Raw genomic sequence first — 27,728 nt, 5'->3', positions numbered from 1 at the left:
TCGGCCGCTCTTCCCGCTGACTTTCTTGCTGCCCCGGTCTCTTAATGACGCCTTGGCTTTGTGTGCAGAGACGAGCACAACACAAACATGGTGGCGTGTCAACAACAACAACAACATCAACCACAATCTAGATTTGAAGCTTTCGTGACTGCAGGGATCCATACTCTTTGGTTCTTTCGGTAAAGTCACGTAGGTATAAAATAAATTAAATCACGAGGTTTCGATTGCAACACAAGCAATCATAAATTTCGATTTAAAGCTTCCGTGACTGCAGGGATTCATCTTCTTGGTTTTTTCGGTAAAGTCACGTAGAATAGAAATAATTAAATAAATAAATAGAAAATTTCTCGCGACGTTTCGGCCACAACGCAAGCAGCCGTCCTCAGGTGAAGAACAGGTCTGTCAGAAAGACAGCGTCTGAATGAACACCACCAGGCTTGGCAGCGTATATTTAAGCTGGGTTGGAGGGGGAAGAGCACCTTGACAAAGGAATTTGCATATCAAGAGGAATTTAGCATATTTATGGGAAATGCAGGTATGTGATTAGTACTACTTATTCCTGTGCATAATGCAGGATTAGCAGCATCAAAGGGAGGGGATATGGGAAATGCAGGTATGTGATTAGTACAACTTATGCCTGTCGTGAGAATTATTTTATTATGTTTAATTTTTATTATTTTATTATTTCCATTCTACGTGACTTTACCGAAAGAACCAAGAAGACAAGCAATCATCATCAGGTGGGAAAACCACAGCGAGAAAATGTTTTGCTGAAGTGGTAAGAGGTTTATACCATGGCATCTCTCTCCCACTTCAGCAAAACGTTTTCTTGCTGTGGTTTTCCCACCTGATGATGATTGCTTGTGTTGCAATCGAAACGTCGTGAGTTAATTTATTTTGTTTTATACCTACGTGACTTTACCGAAAGAACCCAAGAGTATCAACCACAATATCAACAACCACAACAACGTCAACAACCACAACATTAACAACATCGATGAGAACATCAACAAACACAACATTAACAATAACATCGACGACAACAACATTAAAAACCACAACAGAAACCACAACAGCAACACAACAGCAACCACAACAGCAACAACCACAACATCAACAACAACCATCACAACATCAACACAACTGCAACCACAACATCGACAATAATCACAACTGCAACAACCAAAATATCAACAGTCACATCGCAGCAACACTGGAGGGAACGAGTGGTTTCCCACCTTCCCATGGGCGAGTGTGAGAGTAGGGTGAGAGTGAGAGTAGGGTGAGAGTGTGGTGAGAGTGTGGTGAGAGTATGGTGAGAGTAGGGTGAGAGTAGGGTGAGAGTAGGGTGAGAGTAGGGTGAGAGTGAAGTAGGGTGAGAGTAGAGTGAGAGTAGAGTGAGAGTAGGTGAGAGTAGGGGTGTGAGAGTAGGGTGAGTGTGAGAGTAGGGTGAGAGTAGGGTGAGAGTAGAGAGAGAGTCAGAGTGGAGTGAGAGTAGGGTGAGTGTTAGAGTAGGGTGAGAGTAGGGTGAAAGTGAGAGTAGGGTGAGAGTAGGGTGAGAGTGAGAGTAGGGTGAGAGTGAGAGTAGGGTGAGAGTGGGAGTGGGGTGTCAGTAGGGTGAGGGTAGGGTGAGAGTAGGGTGAGAGTGAGAGTGGAGTGAGAGTAGGGTGAGTGTTAGAGTAGGGTGAGAGTAGGGTGAAAGTGAGAGTAGGGTGAGAGTAGGGTGAGAGTGAGAGTAGGGTGAGAGTGAGAGTAGGGTGAGAGTAGGGTGAAAGTGAGAGTAGGGTGAGAGTAGGGTGAGAGTAGGGTGAGAGTAGAGTGAGAGTGAGAGTAGGGTGAGAGTAGGGTGAGAATAGGGTGAGAATAGGGTGAGAGTGAGAGTAGGGTGAGAGTAGGGTGAAAGTGATGTGAGAGTGAGAGTAGGGTGAGAGTGAGAGTAGGGTGAGAGTAGGGCGAGCGTGAGAGTAGGGTGAGAGTAGGGTGAGAGTAGGGTGAGAGTGAGAGTAGGGTGAGAGTGGGAGTGGGGTGAGAGTAGGGTGAGGGTAGGGCGAGAGTAGGGTGAGAGTGAGAGTAGGGTGAGAGTAGGGTGAGAGTAGGGTGAGAGTAGGGTGAGAGTGAGAGTAGGGTGAGAGTAGGGTGAGAGTGAGAGTAGGGTGAGAGTAGGGTGAGAGTAGGGTGAGAGTAGGGTGAGGGTGAGAGTAGGGTGAGTGTAGGGTGAGAGTAGGGCGAGAGTGAGAGTAGGGTGAGCGTGAGAGTAGGGTGAGAGTAGGGTGAGAGTGAGAGTAGGGTGAGAGTAGGGCGAGAGTGAGGGTAGGGTGAGAGTGAGAGTAGGGGGAGAGTAGGGTGAGTGAGAGTGGGGTGAGAGTAGGGTGAGAGTAGGGTGAGAGTGAGAGTGGGGTGAGAGTAGGGTGAGGGTAGGGTGAGAGTGAGAGTAGGGTGAGAGTGAGAGTAGGGTGAGAGTAGGGTGAGAGTAGGGTGAGAGTGAGAGTGGGGTGAGAGTGAGAGTAGGGTGAGTGTGAGAGTGGGGTGAGAGTAGGGTGAAAGTGGGGTGAGAGTGAGAGTAGGGTGAGTGTGAGAGTGGGGTGAGAGTAGGGTGAGAGTGGGGTGAGAGTGAGAGTAGGGTGAGTGTGAGAGTAGGGTGAGAGTGAGAGTAGGGTGAGTGTGAGAGTAGGGTGAGAGTGAGAGTAGGGTGAGTGTGAGAGTGGGGTGAGTGTGAGAGTGGGTGAGTGTGAGAGTAGGGTGAGTGTGAGGGTGGGGTGAGAGTGAGAGTAGGGTGAGTGTGAGAGTAGGGTGAGTGTGAGAGTGGGGTGAGAGTGAGAGTAGGGTGAGAGTGGGGTGAGTGTGAGAGTGGGGTGAGAGTGAGAGTAGGGTGAGAGTGAGAGTAGGGTGAGAGTGGGGTGAGTGTGAGAGTGGGGTGAGAGTGAGAGTAGGGTGAGTGTGAGAGTGGGGTGAGTGTGAGGGTGGGGTGAGTGTGAGAGTGGGGTGAAAGTGGGGTGAGAGTGAGAGTAGGGTGAGAGTGAGAGTAGGGTGAGAGTAGGGTAAGAGTGAGAGTGGGGTGAGAGTGAGAGTGGGGTGGGAGTAGGGTGAGAGTGGGGTGAGAGTGAAAGTAGGGTGAGAGTGAGAGTGGGGTGAGAGTAGGGTGAGTGTGAGAGTGGGGTGAGTGTGAGAGTGGGGTGAGAGTGAGAGTAGAGTGAGTGTGAGAGTAGAGTGAGTGTGAGAGTGGGGTGAGTGTGAGAGTGGGGTGAGTGTGAGAGTGAGTGTGAGAGTGGGGTGAGTGTGAGAGTGGGGTGAGTGTGAGAGTGGGGTGAGTGTGAGAGTGGGGTGAGTGTGAGAGTGGGGTGAGTGTGAGAGTGGGGTGAGTTGAGAGTGGGGTGAGTGTGAGAGTGGGGTGAGTGTGAGAGTGGGGTGAGTGTGAGAGTGGGGTGAGTGTGAGAGTGGGGTGAGTGTGAGAGTGGGGTGAGTGTGAGAGTGGGGTGAGTGTGAGAGTGGGGTGAGTGTGAGAGTGGGGTGAGTGTGAGAGTGGGGTGAGGTGTGAGAGTGGGGTGAGTGTGAGAGTGGGGTGAGTGTGAGAGTGGGTGAGTGTGAGGGTGGGGTGAGTGTGAGAGTGGGGTGAGTGTGAGAGTGGGGTGAGTGTGAGAGTGGGGTGAGAGTGAGAGTGGGGTGAGTGTGAGAGTGGGGTGAGTGTGAGAGTGGGGTGAGAGTGAGAGTCGGGTGAGTGTGAGAGTGGGGTGAGTGTGAGAGTGGGGTGAGTGTGAGAGTGGGGTGAGTGTGAGAGTGGGGTGAGTGAGAGTGGGGTGAGTGTGAGAGTGGGGTGAGAGTGAGAGTCGGGTGAGTGTGAGAGTGGGATGAGTGTGAGAGTGGGGTGAGAGTGAGAGTCGGGTGAGTGTGAGAGTGGGGTGAGTGTGAGAGTGGGGTGAGGGTTAGCAGGGCGACTGGGGTGCAGGCGGAGTGTGGGTGAGCGAGCGAATGCGAGTGGGGTGAGCGTAATTGGGGAGTGCTGGATTACGGTAAGTGTGGGTGAGCCAGATTAGGGTGAGCGGGGTGAGCGGGGTGAGCGGGGTGAGCGGGGTGAGCGGGGTGAGCGGGGTGAGCGGGGTGAGCGGGGTGAGCGGGGTGAGCGGGGTGAGCGGGGTGAGCGGGGTGAGCGGGGTGAGCGGGGTGAGCGGGGTGAGCGGGGTGAGCGGGGTGAGCGGGGTGAGCGGGGTGAGTTGTTTTACGTGTACAGGAAACGTTGCTTGTGGCTCCTTACCACGTTTGGGTTCAGTAAACCAGCTCTGCACACATCACACAGGCGAGACACAGGTGAGACACAGGTGTTTAAACATCACACAGAATCCCTTCGCTGGGTCCCATTACTCTTCTCTAAGCACGCGCTCACGTTCAAGGTTTTGCTCCTCTCTCCCGACCTCCCGGCGGCCACCCCCGTGTGCTGCGCTCTCCAATTCCTCTCCGCACGCCACGCCGTCAAACGGTGCCGCGGAACTCTCTCTCGCTCTCTCTCTCGCCCTCCTTTGGCACGTCTATCGGTCCGTCTTAGCATTCCTTCAACGTCATCTGGTATTTCACGCAGCGGATGTCCAGAAACTATCTAGAGTGATCCGAACGTTCGGACACACGGGGTTATTTAATTAATTTTAACATTGGCATGAAAAAATTGTATCCATTTAGTCTTTAAAGTGAATATTTTATCTTTCATTATTCTTTTCAGACGGCATTTGAACGTATTGGTCGGTGGTGTGCGGTAGAACACAATTCACATTTCTCGCTATAATTATTTATTTTCCCACAATTCGCAGCCCCCGGTCAGACACTCTGGCGGGGTGGCGGTGGCGCGAGTCAAAGTCGGTTCTCGTGACGTCAAAGCAGTCGCAATGTTGAAACGAGCCGGCTGAACACGAAGCTGCACAGACAGCTGCCGTACCGCAGCACCCAGCCATGATGACGACTCGCTTGCTCCGAGTTCCAAAAGACAGATTACTTACTCCTCGTGCCCCGAGAGACTTGGTCGGCTGGTTCCTCCATTCAACCAACGGACCCAAATCAACGGACAATGTTGACCTTTTTTTAGCAAGTCCCGGTAGAGTGAATAAACCTTCAAACTTGGCGACAGGGGTCCAGTGATTGAAACGTTGATTTTGGACTGTTTCATGCTTGCTGCACCATTGTAGCACCAATACGTCCACTTACTCAACTCGACCAAGAAACCCGATTATGAAGAGACGAAACGTCATTGATTCATGCTCGAAAATTACACCTGAAATCTTTAAAAAGAAGTCCTATATTAATTTCAAACGAGAACTCTCCAATGCCTTTAAGTAAATGGAAGTCAGTTTCAACTTTTTAAATCATCGGATTTATCCTGGATAAATCTGATGAGCTATGAAGCTCTTTTTTTTACAGATGCCCTGTAGGGGCAGGTTAAAAAGTTACAACAAATGCATTACACAAACGATAGGAATTAAAAATATAGTAAAGTTAAGCAAATCACTCAAATAAACTTTTATTTTACAAGCTAAGATCCACTGAGCTGTATAGCTCTTTTTCAGAAGCGACCGGGCCACAAATGATAGCTCAACGAAGTGGCTTATTGCGTGGAAAAATAGCTGCCAAATACTTTAAACGCGTGTCCATAAATGTGGAGGGAAAAACCGGAGGACCCGGAGGAAGAATCCACGCGGGTTCGATTCCCGCTACCCGCTCACGGCCACCAACACCGGTGACGATTATCTGGACCCGGTCCTGGGCCTTCCCTAGGTCGACTTGTCTTTGTGTGTCTGTCTGTGTGTGTCTGTGTGTGTCTGTGTGTGTCTGTGTGTGTCTGTGTGTCTCTGTGTGTGTCTGTGTGTGTCTGTGTGTGTCTGTGTGTGTCTGTGTGTCTCTGTGTGTCTCTGTGTGTCTCTGTGTGTCTCTGTGTGTCTCTGTGTGTCTCTGTGTTTGTCTTTGTGTGTCTGCGGTATTGCAGTTGTTAGCACGCTGCTCACCGAACCTGGCAACCCGCGATCGATGCCCGCTCACGGTCAACACGAGTGACGATTACCTGAACCTATCCTGGGCCTCCCCTAGATCGACTAATCCTCAAATGAGTACCTGGTGCGGTATGTAGTAAACATCGCCACTGGGGAGACAAAGGCGGTCGGGCGCAGTTGATGGCCGGCCACCCACCCCCTCGTGTGCCGTTCCGGCCTTCATAGGTGCTACTCGCAACCGGTGTGCAACAACCACCATTCGCCACCAAGCGGCGAATGGCGGTTGAAGTGTCGAACGCCCGCTGGGCAGAAGGTCACGGGACAAAACGCAGCGGGTGCCACGGGTCGACCGACTGAGATGACTGGCCGCTTGCACCACCTGAGTCCCCTTACTGTGCCAACTTACTGCCCGTGGGTGGGTGGTGTGTGTGGGATTGTGGGTGGATGGTGTGTGGTGTGTGGTGAGTGGGTGGTGTGTGGTGAGTGGGTGGAGTGGGTGGGGTGGGTGGGGTGTGTGTTGTGTGGGGTGTGGGGTGGGTGGGGTTGTGGGTGGGTGGTGTGTGGGGTGGGTGGTGTGTGGTGAGTGAGTGGGGTGGCTGGGGTTGTGGGTGGGTGGGGTGTGGGGTGGGTGGTGTGTGGTGAGTGGGTTGTGTGTGGTGAGTGGTGAGTGGGTGGGGTGGGTGGTGTGTGGTGAGTGGGTTGTGTGTGGTGAGTGGTGAGTGGGTGGGGTGGGTGGTGTGTGGGGTGGGTGGGGTGGGTGGGGTTGTGGGTGGGTGGGGTGGGGTGTGGGTGGGGTGTGTGGGATTGTGGGTGGGTGGTGTGTGGGGTGGGTGGTGTGTGGGTGTGGGGTGGGTGGTGTGTGGGTGGGGTGTGGGGTGGGTGGTGTGTGGGTGGGGTGTGGGGTGGGTGGGTGGTGTGTGGGTGGGGTGGGTGGTGTGTGGGTGGTGTGTGGGTGGTGTGTGGGTGGTGTGTGGGTGGTGTGTGGGTGGGGTGGGTGGTGTGTGGGTGGTGTGTGGGTGGGGTGGGTGGTGAGTGGGTGGTGGGTGGGTGGTGGGTGGGGTGGGTGGGTGGTGTGTGGGTGGGGTGGGTGGTGTGTGGGTGGGTGTGGTGGGTGGTGAGTGGGTGGTGGGTGGGTGTGTGGTGAGTGAGTGGTGGGTGGGTGAGTGGTGGGTGGGTGAGTGGTGGGTGGGTGGGTGAGTGGTGGGTGGGTGGGTGAGTGGTGGGTGGGTGAGTGGTGGGTGGGTGAGTGGTGGGTGGGTGGTGTGTGGGTGAGTGGTGGGTGGGTGAGTGGTGGGTGGGTGGGTGAGTGGTAGGTGGGTGGGTGAGTGGTGGGTGGGTGGGTGTGTTGTGAGTGGGTGGTGGGTGGGTGTGTGGTGAGTGGGTGGGTGTGTGGTGAGTGGGTGGTGTGTGGGTGGGGTGGGTGGGGTGGGTGGTGTGTGGGTGGGGTGGGTGGGGTGGGTGGTGAGTGGGTGGATGGTGTGTGGGGTGGGTGGGGTGGTGTGTGGATGGGGTGGGTGGTGTGTGGGGTGGGTGGTGTGTGGGTGGGGTGGGTGGTGAGTGGGTGGATGGTGTGTGGTGAGTGGGTGGTGAGTGGGTGGTGTGTGGGTGGTGTGTGGGTAGTGTGTGGGTGGGGTGGGTGGTGAGTGGGTGGATGGTGTGTGGGGTGGGTGGGGTGGTGTGTGGATGGGGTGGGTGGTGGGTGGGGTGGGTGGTGAGTGGGTGGATGGTGTGTGGTGAGTGGGTGGTGTGTGGGTGGGGTGGGATGGTGTGTGGGTGGGGTGGGTGGTGTGTGGGTTGGGTGGGGTGGTGTGTGGGTGGGGTGGGTGGTGTGTGGGTGGGGTGGGTGGTGAGTGGGTGGATGGTGTGTGGTGTGTGGGTGGTGTGTGGGTGGGGTGGGTGGTGTGTGGGTTGGGTGGGTGGTGTGTGGGTTGGGTGGGGTGGTGTGTGGGTGGGGTGGGTGAGTGGTGGGTGGGTGAGTGGTGGGTGGGTGAGTGGTGGGTGGGTGGTAGGTGGGTGGGTGAGTGGTGGGTGGGTGTGTTGTGAGTGGGTGGTGGGTGGGTGTGTGGTGCGTGGGTGGGGTGGGTGGTGAGTGGGTGGATGGTGTGTGGGGTGGTGTGTGGATGGGGTGGGTGGTGTGTGGGGTGGGTGGTGTGTGGGGTGGGTGGTGTGTGGGGTGGGTGGTGTGTGGGTGGGGTGGGTGGTGAGTGGGTGGATGGTGTGTGGTGAGTGGGTGGTGTGTGGGTGGTGTGTGGGTAGTGTGTGGGTGGGGTGGGTGGTGAGTGGGTGGATGGTGTGTGGGGTGGGTGGGGTGGTGTGTGGATGGGGTGGGTGGTGGGTGGGGTGGGTGGTGTGTGGGTGGGGTGGGATGGTGTGTGGGTGGGGTGGGATGGTGTGTGGGTGGGGTGGGTGGTGTGTGGGTTGGGTGGGGTGGTGTGTGGGTGGGGTGGGTGGTGGGTGGTGTGTGGGTGGGGTGGGTGGTGTGTGGGTGGGGTGGGTGGTGAGTGGGTGGGGTGGGTGGTGAGTGGGTGGATGGTGTGTGGTGTGTGGGTGGTGTGTGGGTTGGGTGGGTGGTGTGTGGGTTGGGTGGGGTGGTGTGTGGGTGGGGTGGGTGAGTGGTGGGTGAGTGGTGGGTGGGTGAGTGGTGGGTGGGTGAGTGGTGGGTGGGTGAGTGGTGGGGTGGGTGGGTGGGTGGGTGGTGGTGGGTGGGGTGGTGGGTGGGTGTGTGGTGGGTGGGTGTGTGGTGGGTGGGTGTGGGTGGGTGTGTGGTGGGTGGGTGTGTGGTGGGTGGGTGTGTGGTGGGTGGGTGTGTGGTGGGTGGGTGTGTGGTGAGTGGGTGGTGGGTGTGTGGGTGGTGGGTGTGTGGTGAGTGGGTGGTGGGTGTGTGGTGAGTGGGTGGTGTGTGGGTGGGGTGGGTGGTGTGTGGGTGGGGTGGGTGGTGAGTGGGTGGATGGTGTGTGGGGTGGGGTGGTGTGTGGATGGGGTGAGTGGTGTGTGGGGTGGGTGGTGTGTGGGTGGGGTGGGTGGTGAGTGGGTGGATGGTGTGTGGTGAGTGGGTGGTGTGTGGGTGGGGTGGGTGGTGTGTGGGTGGGGTGGGTGGTGTGTGGGTGGGTTGGGTGGTGTGTGGGTGGGGTGGGTGGTGAGTGGGTGGGTGGTGTGTGGGGTGGGTGGTGAGTGTGTGGTGTGTGGGGTGGGTGGTGTGTGGTGTGTGGGGTGGGTGGTGTGTGGCGTGTGGCTGGTGAGTGTTGGTGGTGAGTGGGTGTGTGGGGTGGTGTGTGTGTGGTGTGTGTGGTTCTCTCAGAAGCCGTTGCGATTGCCTCCGCAGTCACAGGGCCCTCCCCAAGCAGCAGCAGCAGCCTGCTCAGGGGGCACGCGGCACCCCCCCCCCGCCCCCCCCAATCTCGCCAGAGCTCGGAAGCTGCCGCAGAGTGCGAGGCCGCGACTTTGACTTTGCCGGAGCGAGGCCCACGCCGGCGGCGGCGTACAGAGGCCGCCGCCGTGGGCGCTTTGACGTTGCGGGCAGCAGAGGGGAGGCCATCGACAGCCATCGTTGTGGCCGCACTTGTCTACGCTCCCAGGTCCGTGCTCCCCGCTTGGACCAGCGTGGTGAAGTATGGTCGCATAACAGGCGTGGCGAGGTCCTCGTCCAGCAGTGGATTGACAAAAGTGTTGTAGTTAGAGAAGAACCCTTTCCCCCGCTCAACTGCGCCTCGCCTACCACTCACCCGAACCTCACCCGGCCATCCCCACACTCACCCGCGCCTCACCTGAACCTCACCCGCACCTCACCCAGCCATCCCCACACTCACCCGCCCCTCACCCAGCGCAGTGAGCCCACGACGCGAGGCTGCACTCACCTCCACGATGCCATCGCCTGTGTCCGATCCCAGCACCATCATTTCGGCTCCACGCGCTCCACCTTCGGGGCGTCGCCTTCCCGCCTCTCCTCTCGGGCCCAGCCGGCTCCACCTGGGCGCTGTCGTCTCCACGTGCCCCTCACCGTGGCTGCAGGCGGCCTCGCCTCCCTGTCCTCTCTCCTTTCTGCTCCACGTGGCCTCAACGCCGACCACGTGCTCCGGTCATCAAGCGCGCCCACGTGGTTGCTTATAGTGCGTGACGTCACGGCCGTCTTATCATTAAGTTTGTTTTTGTTTACCATTTGTGTTTTTTTCTTGTAAAGTTGTACAGTATCTGTATGCATCCGCAGTTCTGGATACATATATGTGTCTGCGTGATGGTTCGCGATTTAATATCGGATGGATACAAAGTGCGCGTGTCCGGGGATCTACTTTACGCGCACCCATCTCTGAGCCGCATCACTCACTCCCACGTGGGGGCCGCATGAACACGTGGGGGTGGGGGAGCGGTGGGACGGCGGTGGGGCCACGGCTGATACCAGTGGCGAGAGTGATATCTGGATAGGTCCTGGGCCTCCCCGAGGTTCGACTCGGCCTTAAATGAGCACCTTGGATGACGGGGGGTGTACGAAAGAAACCAGACTCGGGAGAGACGTGGCGGCCGGACATGGTTCCGGCCGCGCCATCCCCTAAGAGACTGCGCCATCCCCTAAGAGACTGCGACATCCCCTAAGAGACTGCGCCATCCCCTAAGAGACTGCGACATCCCCTAAGAGACTGCGACATCCCCTAAGAGACTGCGCCATCCCCTAAGAGACTGCGCCATCCCCTAAGAGACTGCGCCAGTCCGGCCTTGAGAGGGGCTCGTCCCGGACATCACGTGGCCCCGGCAGCCCGTGTCGGCTACGAGGACGTTTCTTTGTCCGTATACGCGTGTGTCAGGTGTGTGTACACGCGTGTCAGGTGTACGTGTGTCAGGTGTGTGTGTGTGCGCGTGTGTCAGGTGTGTGTGCGCGTGTGTCAGGTGTACGTGTGTCAGGTGTGTGTGTGCGCGCGTGTGTCAGGTCTGTGTACACGCGTGTCAGGTGTGTGTGTGTGCGCGTGTGTCAGGTGTGTGTACACGTGTGTCAGGTGTACGTGTGTCAGGTGTGTGTGTGTGTGTGCGTGTGTCAGGTGTGTGCGCGTGTGTCAGCTGTGTGTACGCGTGTGTCAGGTGTGTGCGCGTGTGTCAGCTGTGTGTGTGTACGCGTGTGTCAGGTGTGTGTACACGTGTGTCAGGTGTGTGTGTGTACGCGTGTGTCAGGTGTGTGTGTGTACGCGTGTGTCAGCTGTGTGTGTGTACACGTGTCAGGTGTGTGTACACGTGTCAGCTGTGTGTGTGTACACGTGTGTCAGGTGTGTGTACGCGTGTGTCAGCTGTGTGTGTGCCAGGTGTGTGTGTACACGTGTGTCAGCTGTGTGTGTGTCAGCTGTGTGTGTGTACACGTGTGTGTGTACACGTGTGTGTGTCAGCTGTGTGTGTACACGTGTTAGGTGTGTACGCGTGTGTCAGCTGTGTGTGTGTGCACGTGTGTCAGCTGTGTGTGTACACGTGTTAGGTGTGTGTGTGTGTGCACGTGTGTCAGCTGTGTGTGTGTACACGTGTTAGGTGTGTGTGTGTATACGTGTTAGGTGTGTGTGTGTACACGTGTGTCAGCTGTGTGTGTGTACACGTGTTAGGTGTGTGTGTGTACACGTGTTAGGTGTGTGTGTGTGCACGTGTTAGGTGTGTGTGTGTGCACGTGTTAGGTGTGTGTGTGCACATGTGTCAGCTGTGTGTGTGTACACGTGTTAGGTGTGTGTGTACACGTGTTAGGTGTGTGTGTGTGTACACGTGTTAGGTGTGTGTGTGTACACGTGTGTCAGCTGTGTGTGTACACGTGTTAGGTGTGTGTGTGTACACGTGTGTGTGTACACGTGTGCGTGTACACGTGTTAGGTGTGTGTGTGTACACGTGTTAGGTGTGTGTGTACACGTGTGTCAGCTGTGTGTGTACACGTGTTAGGTGTGTGTGTACACGTGTGTGTGTACACGTGTGTGTGTACACGTGTTAGGTGTGTGTGTACACGTGTGTGTGTACACGTGTGTGTGTACACGTGTTAGGTGTGTGTGTACACGTGTTAGGTGTGTGTGTGTGTGTACACGTGTGTGTGTACACGTGTGTGTGTACACGGGTTAGGTGTGTGTGTACACGTGTTAGGTGTGTGTGTGTACACGTGTGTGTGTACACGTGTGTGTGTACACGGGTTAGGTGTGTGTGTACACGTGTTAGGTGTGTATGTGTGTGTACACGCCTGCGCGCTCGCTTCCCTCCCGCCAGGTGGCGCGCCTCGCTCTCACTGCTCGTCGAGAGAACAAAGACAAAGACCCCCACCCCTCCCGTGTAGCCTTCACAGGATGTGGGGGCAAGTGCTGTTAGCGAGCGCCCATTCACGCCGGAGAACGGCGCGACAAAGGAGTGGTCTCCCGAGTGCGGATGTGTACACCCCGCGTCAGGCACTCGTTTAAGGCCGAGTCGACCCAAGGGAAGCCCAGGACCGGTTCGGGTTCTGCGTCTCACTGGCCAATGATGTTCGCCGTGGCCGCGATTCAAATTCGAATTTTCGGTCGCCGGGTTCGTAGCGCAGTGCGCCGACCAAAGCGCCACCGCTCGATATCACGCGGATGAAGACGAACGCGATCCAACAAGCCCGAGTTAATCAATGATCTGCGCGTTACCTCATTGATTGATGTAAATAAAGATGTATGGGGTGGCGCAGTGGTAACACTTGCCTCTCTGCAGCACAGGGCGTTCAAATACAACGGTGTGGTAAGACGCTGCACCGAGTCGGTGTTAATTTGTATTTGATTCAGACAGTGTCAAGGCCAGGAGGCGTGACGGTGTTCAGCCTGGACTTCAATGGGAAGATACGGACAGTGGGGGCAGCAGAGGAGAACGAGCGATCTCTCACCGAGCAAAGGTTGAATACGCACTTGGACATTGTTACTGGAGCGGACGATGCGTGATGGAGAGTAGAGTGAGATGAGAGGGGAGAAGGAGGAGAGTGCGTGGAGGGGAGTGGAGTGAGATCAGAGGAGAGAGAGAGGTAGGAGAGTGCGTGCTGGAAGTATATTTAGAGGGAGGAGGGTGCGTGGAGGGGAGTAAAGTGAGACGGGAGGGGAGAGGGAGCAGAGTACCTGAATAGGCAAACATCAGAAATTAAGTCCTGTTAACAGCTGGCACTATGAGCTCTGAGAGTCTCTGGTATTTATATGTCTCCTAGAGTCCCCACTCTTTCGTGAGTTCGTGAGCCCTGAGAGTCACGTGGTGTCTCCACTCTTCATGAGCTGAGAGTCACGTGGTGTCTCCACTCTTCATGAGCCCTGAGGGTCACGTGGTGTATCCACTCTTCATGAGCTGAGGGTCACGTGGTGTCTCCACTCTTCATGAGCCCTGAGAGTCACGTGGTGTCTCCACTCTTCATGAGCTGAGGGTCACGTGGTGTCTCCACTCTTCATGAGCCCTGAGAGTCACGTGGTGTCTCCACTCTTCATGAGCTGAGGGTCACGTGGTGTATCCACTCTTCACGAGCCCTGAGAGTCACGTGGTGTATCCACTCTTCACGAGCCCTGAGAGTCACGTGGTGTATCCACTCTTCACGAGCCCTGAGAGTCACGTGGTGTATCCACTCTTCACGAGCCCTGAGAGTCACGTGGTGTCTCCACTCTTCATGAGCTGAGAGTCACGTGGTGTCTCCACTCTTCACGAGCCCTGAGAGTCACGTGGTGTCTCCACTCTTCATGAGCCCTGAGAGTCACGTGGTGTCTCCACTCTTCATGAGCTGAGAGTCACGTGGTGTCTCCACTCTTCACGAGCCCTGAGAGTCACGTGGTGTCTCCACTCTTCACGAGCCCTGAGAGTCACGTGGTGTCTCCACTCTTCATGAGCCCTGAGAGTCACGTGGTGTCTCCACTCTTCATGAGCTGAGAGTCACGTGGTGTCTCCACTCTTCACGAGCCCTGAGAGTCACGTGGTGTCTCCACTCTTCATGAGCCCTGAGAGTCACGTGGTGTCTCCACTCTTCATGAGCTGAGAGTCACGTGGTGTCTCCACTTTTCACGAGCCCTGAGAGTCACGTGGTGTCTCCACCCTTCATGAGCTGAGGGTCACGTGGTGTCTCCACTCTTCACGAGCCCTGAGGGTCACGTGGTGTCTCCACTCTTCATGAGCTGAGGGTCACGTGGTGTCTCCACTCTTCATGAGCCCTGAGAGTCACGTGGTGTCTCCACTCTTCATGAGCTGAGGGTCACGTGGTGTCTCCACTCTTCATGAGCCCTGAGGGTCACGTGGTGTCTCCACTCTTCACGAGCCCTGAGAGTCACGTGGTGTCTCCACTCTTCATGAGCTGAGAGTCACGTGGTGTCTCCACTCTTCACGAGCCCTGAGAGTCACGTGGTGTCTCCACTCTTCATGAGCCCTGAGGGTCACGTGGTGTCTCCACTCTTCATGAGCTGAGAGTCACGTGGTGTCTCCACTCTTCATGAGCTGAGGGTCACGTGGTGTCTCCACTCTTCATGAGCCCTGAGAGTCACGTGGTGTCTCCACTCTTCATGAGCTGAGGGTCACGTGGTGTCTCCACTCTTCACGAGCCCTGATAGTCACGTGGTGTCTCCACTCTTCATGAGCCCTGAGAGTCACGTGGTGTCTCCACTCTTCACGAGCCCTGAGAGTCACGTGGTGTCTCCACTCTTCTTGAGCTGAGGGTCACGTGGTGTCTCCACTCTTCACGAGCCCTGAGAGTCACGTGGTGTCTCCACTCTTCTTGAGCTCTGCGAGTTCTTGCAGAGTCTTCCACCCTTTCCCTGAGTGGGCGACGGAGTGAACGAAGACTCAAACGTTTCTTGCCTCTATCCTCTATCGCTCACACGGGGGGGGGGGGGGGGGGGCAGCGGGGGGGGGGTCAGTTCCCGCCCGTGGCCGCGGCGCAGCTAATTACCTAAGAGCGCCGCGTGGAGTGGCGCTGACAGATTTTACAAATTAATCGCCACGGGTAAACAAACAAGCGGCTCGCACGGGCGGGCGGCGTCTTTAATTAGGGAAATGCAGGGCCAGCGACTTAACGCTCCATTAAATAGCGACAGCTGATCTCGACAACTCTTCCACCCCAGCGAGCCACTTAGCCCTTATTATAATTATTACCTCGAGGAGGAGCCACCGTGCTCCTCGCGCGGTGCGCGGCGCGCGGCGCGGAAGCTCAAGGGCGTTGCTGCTCTTACCCTGCTGCTGCTGCTCTTACCCTGCTGCTACTGCTGTTACCCTGCTGCTGCTGCTGTTACCCTGCTGCTACTGCTGTTACCCTGCTGCTACTGCTCTTACCCTGCTGCTGCTGTTACCCTGCTGCTGCTGCTCTTACCCTGCTGCTACTGCTGTTACCCTGCTGCTACTGCTCTTACCCTGCTGCTACTGCTGTTACCCTGCTGCTGCTGCTCTTACCCTGCTGCTACTGCTCTTACCCTGCTGCTACTGCTGTTACCCTGCTGCTGCTGCTGTTACCCTGCTGCTGCTGCTCTTACCCTGCTGCTACTGCTGTTACCCTGCTGCTACTGCTCTTACCCTGCTGCTACTGCTGTTACCCTGCTGCTGCTGCTCTTACCCTGCTGCTGCTGCTCTTACCCTGCTGCTACTGCTGTTACCCTGCTGCTACTGCTCTTACCCTGCTGCTACTGCTGTTACCCTGCTGCTGCTGCTGTTACCCTGCTGCTACTGCTGTTACCCTGCTGCTACTGCTCTTACCCTGCTGCTGCTGCTGTTACCCTGCTGCTGCTGCTCTTACCCTGCTGCTACTGCTGTTACCCTGCTGCTACTGCTCTTACCCTGCTGCTACTGCTGTTACCCTGCTGCTGCTGCTCTTACCCTGCTGCTACTGCTGTTACCCTGCTGCTGCTGCTGTTACCCTGCTGCTACTGCTGTTACCCTGCTGCTACTGCTCTTACCCTGCTGCTGCTGCTGTTACCCTGCTGCTAGCTGCTCTTACCCTGCTGCTACTGCTGTTACCCTGCTGCTACTGCTTTACCCTGCTACTGCTACCCTGCTGCTCTTACCCTGCTGCTACTGCTCTTACCCTGCTGCTACTGCTGTTACCCTGCTGCTGCTGCTGTTACCCTGCTGCTGCTGCTCTTACCCTGCTGCTACTGCTGTTACCCTGCTGCTACTGCTCTTACCCTGCTGCTACTGCTGTTACCCTGCTGCTGCTGCTCTTACCCTGCTGCTGCTGCTCTTACCCTGCTGCTACTGCTGTTACCCTGCTGCTACTGCTCTTACCCTGCTGCTACTGCTGTTACCCTGCTGCTGCTGCTCTTACCCTGCTGCTACTGCTCTTACCCTGCTGCTACTGCTGTTACCCTGCTGCTGCTGCTGTTACCCTGCTGCTGCTGCTCTTACCCTGCTGCTACTGCTGTTACCCTGCTGCTACTGCTCTTACCCTGCTGCTACTGCTGTTACCCTGCTGCTGCTGCTCTTACCCTGCTGCTGCTGCTCTTACCCTGCTGCTACTGCTGTTACCCTGCTGCTACTGCTCTTACCCTGCTGCTGCTGCTGTTACCCTGCTGCTGCTGCTGTTACCCTGCTGCTACTGCTGTTACCCTGCTGCTACTGCTCTTACCCTGCTGCTACTGCTGTTACCCTGCTGCTACTGCTGTTACCCTGCTGCTACTGCTGTTACCCTGCTGCTGCTGCTCTTACCCTGCTGCTGCTGCTGTTACCCTGCTGCTGCTGCTCTTACCCTGCTGCTGCTGCTCTTACCCTGCTGCTGCTGTTACCCCTGCTGCTGCTCTTACCCTGCTGCTACTGCTGTTACCCTGCTGCTGCTCTTACCCTGCTGCTGCTGTTACCCCTGCTGCTGCTCTTACCCTGCTGCTACTGCTCTTACCCTGCTGCTACTGCTGTTACCCTGCTGCTACTGTTGTCACCTTGCTGCTACTGCTGTTACCCTGCTGCTGCTGCTCTTACCCTGCTGCTGCTGCTCTTACCCTGCTGCTACTGTTGTCACCCTGCTGCTGCTGCTGTTACCCTGCTGCTACTGCTGTTACCCTGCTGCTGCTGCTCTTACCCTGCTGCTACTGCTGTTACCCTGCTGCTACTGCTGTTACCCTGCTGCTGCTGCTCTTACCCTGCTGCTGCTGTTACCCCTGCTGCTGCTGCTGTTACCCCTGCTGCTGCTGCTGCTGCTACTGCTGTTACCCCTGCTGCTGTTACCCCTGCTGCTGCTGTTACCTCTGCTGCTGTTACCCCTGCTGCTGCTGCTGTTACCTCTGCTGCTGTTACCTCTGCTGCTGTTACCCCTGCTGCTGTTACCCCTGCTGCTGTTACCTCTGCTGCTGTTACCCCGGCTGCTGTTACCTCTGCTGCTGTTACCCCTGCTGCTCCTGTTACCTCTGCTGTTGCTGCTGCTATTACGCCTGATGCTGCTGCTGCTGCTGTGAATATTCCTGCTGCTGTTGCTGCTGTTACCCCTGCTGCTGCTGCTGCTCTTACCCTGCTGCTGCTGCTCTTACCCTGCTGCTGTTGCTGTTACCCTGCTGCTACTGCTGTTACCCTGCTGCTGCTGTTACCCTGCTGCTATTGCTGTTACCCTGCTGTTACTGCTGTTACCCTGCTGCTACTGCTGTTACCCTGCTGCTGCTGCTCTTACCCTGCTGCTACTGCTGTTACCCTGCTGTTACTGCTGTTACCCTGCTGCTGCTCTTACCCTGCTGCTGCTGCTCTTACCCTGCTGCTACTACTGTTACCCTGCTGCTGCTGTTACCCTGCTGCTACTGCTGTTACCCTGCTGCTACTGCTGTTACCCTGCTGCTGCTGCTCTTACCCTGCTGCTGCTGCTCTTAACCTGCTGCTACTACTGTTACCCTGCTGCTGCTGCTGTTACCCTGCTGCTGCTGCTGTTACCCTGCTGCTACTGCTGTTACCCTGCTGCTACTGCTGTTACCCTGCTGCTACTACTGTTACCCTGCTGCTGCTGCTGTTACCCTGCTGTTACTGCTGTTACCCTGCTGCTACTGCTGTTACCCTGCTGCTGCTGCTCTTACCCTGCTGCTGCTGCTCTTACCCTGCTGCTGCTGTTACCCCTGCTGCTGCTGCTGTTACCCCTGCTGCTGCTGCTGCTACTGCTGTTACCCCTGCTGCTGTTACCCCTGCTGCTGCTGTTACCTCTGCTGCTGTTACCCCTGCTGCTGCTGCTGTTACCTCTGCTGCTGTTACCTCTGCTGCTGTTACCCCTGCTGCTGTTACCCCTGCTGCTGTTACCTCTGCTGCTGTTACCCCGGCTGCTGTTACCTCTGCTGCTGTTACCCCTGCTGCTCCTGTTACCTCTGCTGTTGCTGCTGCTATTACGCCTGATGCTGCTGCTGCTGTGAATATTCCTGCTGCTGTTGCTGCTGTTACCCCTGCTGCTGCTGTTACCCCTGATGCTGCTGCTGCTGTGAATATTCCTGCTGCTGCTGCTGCTGTTACCCCTGCTGCTGCTGCTGTTGTAACTGCCGCTGCGTTTTTACAGAAGCGGCTACAGAGAAAGTGCGCTTCTTGTGGCGGCGGGTGCAGCATCGTGCAGTGGTGGTGAGTGCGGTGGTGAGTGCGGTGGTGAGCGCGGTGGTGAGCGCGGTGGTGAGCGCGGTGGTGAGCACGGTGGTGAGCGCGGTGGTGAGCGCGGTGGTGAGCGCGGTGGTGCGCGCGATGGTGAGTGCGGTGGTGAGTGCGGTGGTGAGTGCGGTGGTGAGTGCGGTGGTGAGTGCGGTGGTGAGTGCGGTGGTGAGTGCGATGGTGAGTATGGTGGTGAGCGTGGTGGTGAGTGCGGTGGTGAGTGCGATGGTGAGTGCGGTGGTGAATGCGGTGGTGAGGTGGTGGTTCGTGTGCTGGTGAGCGAGCTGGTGATAGAGATGGTGATTATGGTAGTGAGTGAGATGGTGATTGTGGCGGTGAGTAAGGTGGTGAGTGAGTGAGTGAGTGCGTTGGTGAGTGGTGGGAGTGTCGTAGTGAGATGAGTGTTCAGTCAGGGCTTCGCTCCAGGCACGGCGCGTTTGTCCGGTTCGACGGCACAGAACACTCGCCCTGCACCCGGCACACAACATCCAGACCACATCTCGCCGCGGCTGCGGCTCCTCTTCAGTGTGCCACCAACTCCATTCCGCCAGCGGTGCGGGCAGTATTGAGTTAGACGTTCATCCGATATCTCGCGCGTGTGTGCGCGTGTGTGCGTGTATGTGCGCGTGTGTGTGTGCGCGTGTGTGTGTGCGTGTGTGTGCGCGTGTATGTGCGTGTGTGTGTACGCGTGCGCGTGTGTGCGTGCGTGTGTGCGTGCGTGTGTGCGCGTGTGTGTGTGCGCGTGTGTGTGTGCGCGTGTGTGTGCGCGTGTGTGTGTGCGTGTGTGCGTGCGTGTGTACGCGTGTGTGTGTGTGCGCGTGTGCGTGTGTGCGCGTGTGTGTGCGTGTGTGTGTGTGTGCGCGTGTGTGCGTGTGTGCGTGTGTGGTGTGTGCGTGTGCGCGTGTGCGTGTGTGCGCGTGTGTGTGTGTGCGTGTGTGTGTGCGCGTGTGTGCGTGCGTGCGTGCGTGTGTGTGTGTGTGCGCGTGTGCGTGTGTGCGCGTGTGTGTGCGCGTGTGTGCGTGCGTGTGTGCGTGTGTGTGTGTGTGCGTGTGTGCGCGTGTGTGTGTGCGTGTGTGTGTGCGCGTGTGTGCGTGCGTGTGTGTGCGTGTGTGTGTGTGCGTGTGTGCGCGTGTGCGTAGCGGGGCCAGCGTCGACGTCGCGCGAGTCGCTGGGACACGCGGAACGGCGCGCTGCCGCGTGACCGTGTCCTCTTGCGCGAGAAAGAGGCCCTCTCACCTGGCAGCGTAGAGGCTGAACTCCGGGTAATGCGGCCGAGAAACGAGCACCGATCCGCCTGTCTCCACCACCCCCCCTCCTCCTCCTCCTCCCTCAGGCCCCGGAGGCCCCCCCCCGCCTTCCCCTTTCCCACCGCTGGTTAATTGGCCCCAAACCGCTGAGAGTGGCGTAATTAACTGGATATTGCTGCCCATTAAGCATAGCGTCCTGATATTGACCGCGACGGCTTTCAAAAACATCCGCTTTGTGCGAATCTTGCAAATATCAGAGGCGTGGAACTTTCTGTTTTTCATGCAAGACAAAAGACAAATGATAAAGATCCCCCGTATAGCCTGTAACAGAATGTTGGGGCAAGTGCTGTTAGCGAGCACCTATGAAGGCCGGAACGGTACACGAGGGGGTGGGTGGCCAGCACCACGCCCGACCGCCTTTGTCTCACCAGTGGCGATGTTTACACATCACACCAGGTACTCATTTGAGGCTGAGTCGACCTAGGGGAGGCCCAGGACTGGTTTAGATTATTATCATCACCATAGTTGGTCGTGAGCAGCTTCGTAAGGCAGCGCGTTAACCGCCACACACGCACCGCACACACACGTGAAGTATGTGTGAGTGTGTGTGCGTGAGTGTGAGTGTGTGTGCGTGTGAGTGTGTGTGCGTGTGTGTGTGCGTGTGTGTGCGTGTGTGTGCGTGTGTGTGTATGTGCGCGTGTGTGCGTGTGTGTGCGTGTATGTGCGTGTGTGTGCGTGTGTGTGCGTGTGTGTGTGTGAGTGCGGGGAGCGGTAGTGTAGCGGTTAGCGCGCTGTGCTATGAACCTGGCGACCCGGGTTCGATTCCCGCTCACGGCTAACACCAGTGACGATTATCTGAACCGGTCCTGGGCCTCCCCTAGGTCGACTCAGCCTTAAATGAGTACCTGGTGCGGTGTGTAAACATCGCCACTGGGGAGACAAAGGCGGTCGGGCGTGGTGCTGGCCACCCACCCCCTCGTGTACCGTTCCGGCCTTCATAGGTGCTCGCTAACAGCACTTGCCCCTACAGTCTGTTAAGGCTATACGGGGGATCTTTGTGTGTGAGTGAGTGTGAGTGCGTGTATGTGCGTGTATGTGCGTGTGTGTGCGCGTGTGTGAGTGTGTGTGCGTGTGTGTGTGCGTGTGTGTGCGTGTGCATCATAAACTTCGCTTTACAGCCGCGCCTCCCGTGCGCTCGCGGCGCTTAGTTGAGGCCGAGTCAACTCGTGGGAAGCCCAACACCTCTTCTGATATCGCTCGTCGCCAGTTCGCCCGCTTCGTAGCACGGTGGTGCGATAGTCAACACCCCACGGCTCCCCACGTAAACAGAGACCGTGCAGAGACCGGCAGCCCCTTGTTACTCTGCAGGCCACACGGGCGGAGTGGAGGCGTAGTGGTGGGCGCGCTGTACGATGAAGCTGGCAGACCGAGTTCAGTTCCCGGCCACGGCTAACATCAGCAGCGAGTGATGTCAGAACCAATCCCTCCCCTCGATCTCTGCCACATTTCCAACCCGCACCGACCATCAGTGGTCAAACAACACCCACGGGCAACACGGCCCTGGAGGGAGAGAAGCGGGGGGGGGGGGGCTTTCATCCAGCGGTGGAAATGACCACGTTCGATGATTGACACGACGACGGCGATGAACTGTGGATGGAGCTGTCGGGTCGACTCGGCCGACTCGGGCGGCGCGTCTCGCGCGCCTCGCGGTGCTGGGAGGTGACACGCGCGCTCCCCCGAGATGGATTCCACCATTAAAGAGCGATTAGCGCGTGACCCGGGCGGCTGCGGCTGCTGCTGCTGCGGCAACCGCAGGAGCTGTCCCGGGGCCGTCACGCACCACGCGGGCAGCCAGCCGCGTGGTGCGCGGGGAGGAGGCGGCGTTGTTCGCGCTCTTCCCGCTGGGCCACGGGCCACGGCAGGCGGCAGGCGGAATGGCACCGCGCGAGGTAGCGAGCGCGACCTTTAACCGTACAGGTGTATTCACGCGCCCACTGCGGGTGGACTCTCACGATGATCCCATGCCGCTCAGATGTTTTGAGTGGGTATCGCAGAGTGCGCTTCACTGTTGGTGGCCGCGTGAGAGAAGTGGGCACCGCTAATGAAGCCGTGCCACCCTCAGTCGGCACCCGTCGGGGAGACGTCTGGTCCGGGGCTCCTGGGACTGGACATGGAGTTCGATTCGCCCCCCCCCCCCCCACCGCACCCCACTAACCACCGCACCCCAACCCCAACCCACCCCAATCCCCACCCCACCGCACCCCACTAACCACCGCACCCCAACCCCAACCCACCCCAATCCCCACCCCACCGCACCCCACTAACCGCCGCACCCCAACCCCAACCCACCCCAATCCCCACCCCACCGCACCCCACCCCACCCCTATCGTGGACGCCCCGCAATGTTCAGGCGAGCCCCCTGTCCCACTGAGCTCTCTTGGGGAGCGGTGGCGCAGCGGTTAACACACTGCGCTCTTGATCCGCCGATGGCAGTGCCGTTGCGTGGTTAGCGTGAGCCTTAGTGCACACAATTTATATAGAACAACTATTACAAAAACACACACAATTTATATAGAACAACTATACAAAACAACACACACAAATTATATAGAACAACTATACAAAACAACACACACAAATTATATAGAACAACTATTAAACAACACACACAATTTATATAGAACAACTATTTACAAAACAACACACACAATTTATATAGAACAACTATACAAAATAACACACAATTTATATAGAACAACTATACAAAATAACACACAATTTATATAGAACAACTATTAAACAACACACACAAATTATATAGAACAACTATTAAAAACAACACACAATTTATATAGAACAACTATTAAAAATAACACACAATTTATATAGAACAACTCTTTACAAAAATAACACACGATTTATATAGAACAACTATTAAACAACACACACAATTTATATAGAACAACTATTAAAAATAACACACAATTTATATAGAACAACTATTAAAAATAACACACAATTTATATAGAACAACTATTTACAAAAATAACACACAATTTATATAGAACAACTATTAAAAATAACACACAATTTATATAGAACAACTATTTACAAAAATAACACACAATTTATATAGAACAACTATTAAAAATAACACACAATTTATATAGAACAACTATTTACAAAAACAACACACAATTTATATAGAACAACTATTAAAAATAACACACAATTTATATAGAACAACTATTTACAAAAATAACACACAATTTATGTAGAACAACTATTAAAAACACACACAATTTATATAGAACAACTATTTAAAAAACACACACAATTTATATAGAAGAACTATTAAAAATAACACACAATTTGTATAGAACAACTATTTACAAAAATAACACACAATTTATATAGAATAACTATTTAAAACACACACACAATTTATATAGAACAACTATTAAAAACAACACACAATTTGTATAGAACAACTATTTAATAAACAACACACACGAGGTAAGGGCGACGGAGCTGCAGAGCTCTTTTTCAGAAGTGACCTGGCCACAAATGGTAGTTTGACGATGTGGCTCATCACGTGGACATGTAGAGCAGCCAAACACTCTGAACGCACGGTGATGTTGATTCTAAATGTGGACGGAAAAACCGGAGGACACGGAGAAAAATCCACGCGACCACGAGGAGAGAGACACGCAGACTCCAAATATACAGCAGCAGGCGTCAGGGTCGGGATCTCACCCACGACCTCCTGCACACCAGGCGAGGGAGTTCACATCTCATAGCCACCGCGCCAGCCCCATGCCGGATGGCGACCTATGCAGCCACGATGGTTCCCTGAACCACATCCATTCCGTAGCAGGACGCGCATGGAAGAGATCCGATCAGCTCATTGGGCATGTCCTGCTGAAATATATACAATCTAAATACGTACAATATAACACGTACAATATAAATACATACAATCTAAAAACATACCATCTAAATAAGTACAATATAAACCCATACAATCTAAATACATACAATGGAAATACATACAATATAACTATATAAAATCTAAATAATACAATCTGAATACATACAATCTAAATACATACAATATAATTATATGAAATCTAAAGAAATAAAACATCTAAAATCCACAAGAACCCGGCGCAAGAGACCCGACGCAGTTGCACCACCTGCACTCTCGTGCGCTCCGCCTGCAGAGTTCGAGTGCCCTCGCCGGTTGTGTTGTGGGGCGCGAAGTAGCAGGAGGAGGGGCAGCTCCTGTCGAGTACCCAGAGCCAGGAGAGGTCCTGACGAGTACCCAGAGCCAGGTGAGCTCCTGACGAGTACCCAGAGCCAGGTGAGGTCCTCACGAGTACCCAGAGCCAGGTGAGGTCCTGACGAGTACCCAGAGCCAGGTGAGCTCCTCACGAGTACCCAGAGCCAGGTGAGGTCCTCACGAGTACCCAGAGCCAGGTGAGGTCCTGACGAGTACCCAGAGCCAGGTGAGCTCCTCACGAGTATCCAGAGCCAGGTGAGGTCCTCACGAGTACCCAGAGCCAGGTGAGGTCCTGACGAGTACCCAGAGCCAGGTGAGCTCCTCACGAGTACCCAAAGCCAGGTGAGGTCCTAGCGAGTACCCAGAGCCAGGTGAGGTCATGGCGAGTACCCAGAGCCAGGTGAGGTCATGGCGAGTACCCAGAGCCAGGTGAGGTCCTCACGAGTACCCAGAGCCAGGTGAGGTCCTCACGAGTACCCAGAGCCAGGTGAGCTCCTGACGAGTACCCAAAGCCAGGTGAGGTCCTCACGAGTACCCAGAGCCAGGTGAGGTCCTGACGAGTACCCAGAGCCAGGTGAGGTCCTCACGAGTACCCAGAGCCAGGTGAGCTCCTGACGAGTACCCAGAGCCAGGTGAGGTCCTAGCGAGTACCCAGAGCCAGGTGAGCTCCTCACGAGTACCCAGAGCCAGGTGAGCTCCTGACGAGTACCGAGAGCCAGGTGAGGTCCTAGCGAGTACCCAGAGCCAGGTGAGGTCCTGGCGAGTACCCAGAGCCAGGTGAGGTCCTCACGAGTACCCAGAGCCAGGTGAGCTCCTCACGAGTACCCAGAGCCAGGTGAGGTCCTGACGAGTACCTAGAGCCAGGTGAGGTCCTGACGAGTCCCCAGAGCCAGGTGAGGTCATGGCGAGTACCCAGAGCCAGGTGAGCTCCTCACGAGTACCCAGAGCCAGGTGAGGTCCTGGCGAGTACCCAGAGCCAGGTGAGGTCCTGGCGAGTACCCAGAGCCAGGTGAGGTCATGGCGAGTACCCAGAGCCAGGTGAGCTCCTGACGAGTACCCAGAGCCAGGTGTGCTCCTGACGAGTACACAGAGCCAGGTGAGGTCCTCACGAGTACCCAGAGCCAGGTGAGGTCCTGACGAGCACCCAGAGCCAGGTGAGCTCCTGACGAGTACCCAGAGCCAGGTGAGGTCCTCACGAGTACCCAGAGCCAGGTGAGGTCCTGACGAGTACCCAGAGCCAGGTGAGTTTCTGACGAGTACCCAAAGCCAGGAGAGGTCCTCACGAGTACCCAGAGCCAGGTGAGCTCTTGACGAGTACCCAGAGCCAGGTGAGTTTCTAGCGAGTACCCAGAGCCAGGTGAGCTCCTCACGAGTACCCAGAGCCAGGTGAGCTCTTGACGAGTACCCAGAGCCAGGAGAGCTCCTAGCAAGTACCCGGAGCCAGGTGAGCTCTTGACGAGTACCCAGAGCCAGGTGAGTTTCTGGCGAGTACCCAGAGCCAGGTGAGCTCCTCACGAGTACCCAGAGCCAGGTGAGCTCTTGACGAGTACCCAGAGCCAGGAGAGCTCCTAGCAAGTACCCAGAGCCAGGTGAGCTCCTGACGAGTACCCAGAGCCAGGTGAGGTCCTCACGAGTACTCAGAGCCAGGTGAGCTCCTGACGAGTACCCAGAGCCAGGTGAGCTCTTCACGAGTACCCAGAGCCAGGTGAGGTCCTGACGAGTACCCAGAGCCAGGTGAGGTCCTGGCGAGTACCCAGAGCCAGGTGAGGTCCTGACGAGTACCCAGAGCCAGGTGAGGTCATGGCGAGTACCCAGAGCCAGGTGAGCTCCTCACGAGTACCCAGAGCCAGGTGAGGTCCTGGCGAGTACCCAGAGCCAGGTGAGGTCCTGGCGAGTACCCAGAGCCAGGTGAGGTCATGGCGAGTACCCAGAGCCAGGTGAGCTCCTGACGAGTACCCAGAGCCAGGTGTGCTCCTGACGAGTACACAGAGCCAGGTGAGGTCCTCACGAGTACCCAGAGCCAGGTGAGGTCCTGACGAGCACCCAGAGCCAGGTGAGCTCCTGACGAGTACCCAGAGCCAGGTGAGGTCCTCACGAGTACCCAGAGCCAGGTGAGGTCCTGACGAGTACCCAGAGCCAGGTGAGTTTCTGACGAGTACCCAAAGCCAGGAGAGGTCCTCACGAGTACCCAGAGCCAGGTGAGCTCTTGACGAGTACCCAGAGCCAGGTGAGTTTCTAGCGAGTACCCAGAGCCAGGTGAGCTCCTCACGAGTACCCAGAGCCAGGTGAGCTCTTGACGAGTACCCAGAGCCAGGAGAGCTCCTAGCAAGTACCCAGAGCCAGGTGAGCTCTTGACGAGTACCCAGAGCCAGGTGAGTTTCTGGCGAGTACCCAGAGCCAGGTGAGCTCCTCACGAGTACCCAGAGCCAGGTGAGCTCTTGACGAGTACCCAGAGCCAGGAGAGCTCCTAGCAAGTACCCAGAGCCAGGTGAGCTCCTGACGAGTACCCAGAGCCAGGTGAGGTCCTCACGAGTACTCAGAGCCAGGTGAGCTCCTGACGAGTACCCAGAGCCAGGTGAGCTCTTCACGAGTACCCAGAGCCAGGTGAGGTCCTGACGAGTACCCAGAGCCAGGTGAGGTCCTGGCGAGTACCCAGAGCCAGGTGAGCTCCTGACGAGTACCCAGAGCCAGGTGAGCTCCTCACGAGTACCCAGAGCCAGGTGAGGTCCTGACGAGTACCCAGAGCCAGGTGAGCTCCTGACGAGTACCCAGAGCCAGGTGAGGTCCTCACGAGTACCCAAAGCCAGGTGAGCTCCTAACGAGTACCCAGAGCCAGGTGAGCTCCTGACGAGTACCCATAACTAGGTGAGGTCCTGACGAGTACCCAGAGCCAGGTGAGGTCCTGACGAGTACCCAGAGCCAGGAGAGGTCCTGACGAGTACCAGGAGCCAGGAGAAGCCCTGACGAGTACCCAGAGCCAGGTGAGTTCCTGACGAGTACCCAGAGCCAGGTGAGGTCCTCACGAGTACCCAGAGCCAGGTGAGGTCCTCACGAGTACCCAGAGCCAGGTGAGGTCCTCACGAGTACCCAGAGCCAGGAGAGCTCCTGACGAGTACCCAGAGCCAGGTGAGGTCCTGACGAGTACCCAGAGCCAGGTGAGGTCCTGACGAGTACCCAGAGCCAGGTGAGGTCCTCACGAGTACCCAGAGCCAGGTGAGCTCCTGACGAGTACCCAGAGCCAGGTGAGGTCCTCACGAGTACCCAGAGCCAGGTGAGGTCCTGACGAGTACCCAGAGCCAGGTGAGGTCCTCACGAGTACCCAGAACCAGGAGTACCTGCAGCTAGGAGTGGTGGGCATCCTGGATGTGGTCCACCAGACGCTCCGACCCGGGCAGACCCAGCGACGACGTGAAGACTGCAGTCAAAGGCGAAGTGGTTTCCCCGTGATTTGAACTCGTAGCCAGTGCTGGAAATTCCACATTTCTATGACGGGGGTGGAGGGCCTTTTAATGTCTGTGTGTTCATTATTTATTCGTGAGGTTGTGAGCCAGCTGGGCCAGCATTGCGCAAAGACGTTTCCCGCCTGCCACTGAAACAAGAACAACAATTACGCACATTTAAGAATGTAACAGTTTTTCGTAAGTATACTATTACGAAGAATGGCACTACAAACATGTTATTGTTAAATTCCAACAAAATGGTATAAATTTTATCGACCACAGAAGG

At 56.2% G+C, this 27,728-nt stretch overlaps 1 long non-coding RNA gene across 1 annotated transcript; it reads right to left on the bottom strand.

Moving 5' to 3' along the window:
• Positions 1-7: 7 nt before the first annotated feature.
• Positions 8-9,984, bottom strand: LOC133340346 (uncharacterized). Its single transcript, XR_009754892.1, has 3 exons — positions 9,821-9,984; positions 4,250-4,274; positions 8-56 (listed from the first exon to the last, which is right to left on the bottom strand). It is a non-coding gene; the product is annotated as an uncharacterized LOC133340346 (long non-coding RNA).
• Between the last annotated feature and the right edge of the window lie 17,744 nt (positions 9,985-27,728).

This window comes from Lethenteron reissneri, chromosome 9 (assembly GCF_015708825.2).
Source record: "Lethenteron reissneri isolate LAM-NWPU_2019-01 chromosome 9, ASM1570882v1, whole genome shotgun sequence".
Lineage (NCBI taxonomy): Eukaryota > Metazoa > Chordata > Hyperoartia > Petromyzontiformes > Petromyzontidae > Lethenteron > Lethenteron reissneri.
The sequence above is the reverse complement of the archived record's forward strand: the minus strand, read 5'-3'. Positions and strand labels throughout refer to the sequence as shown.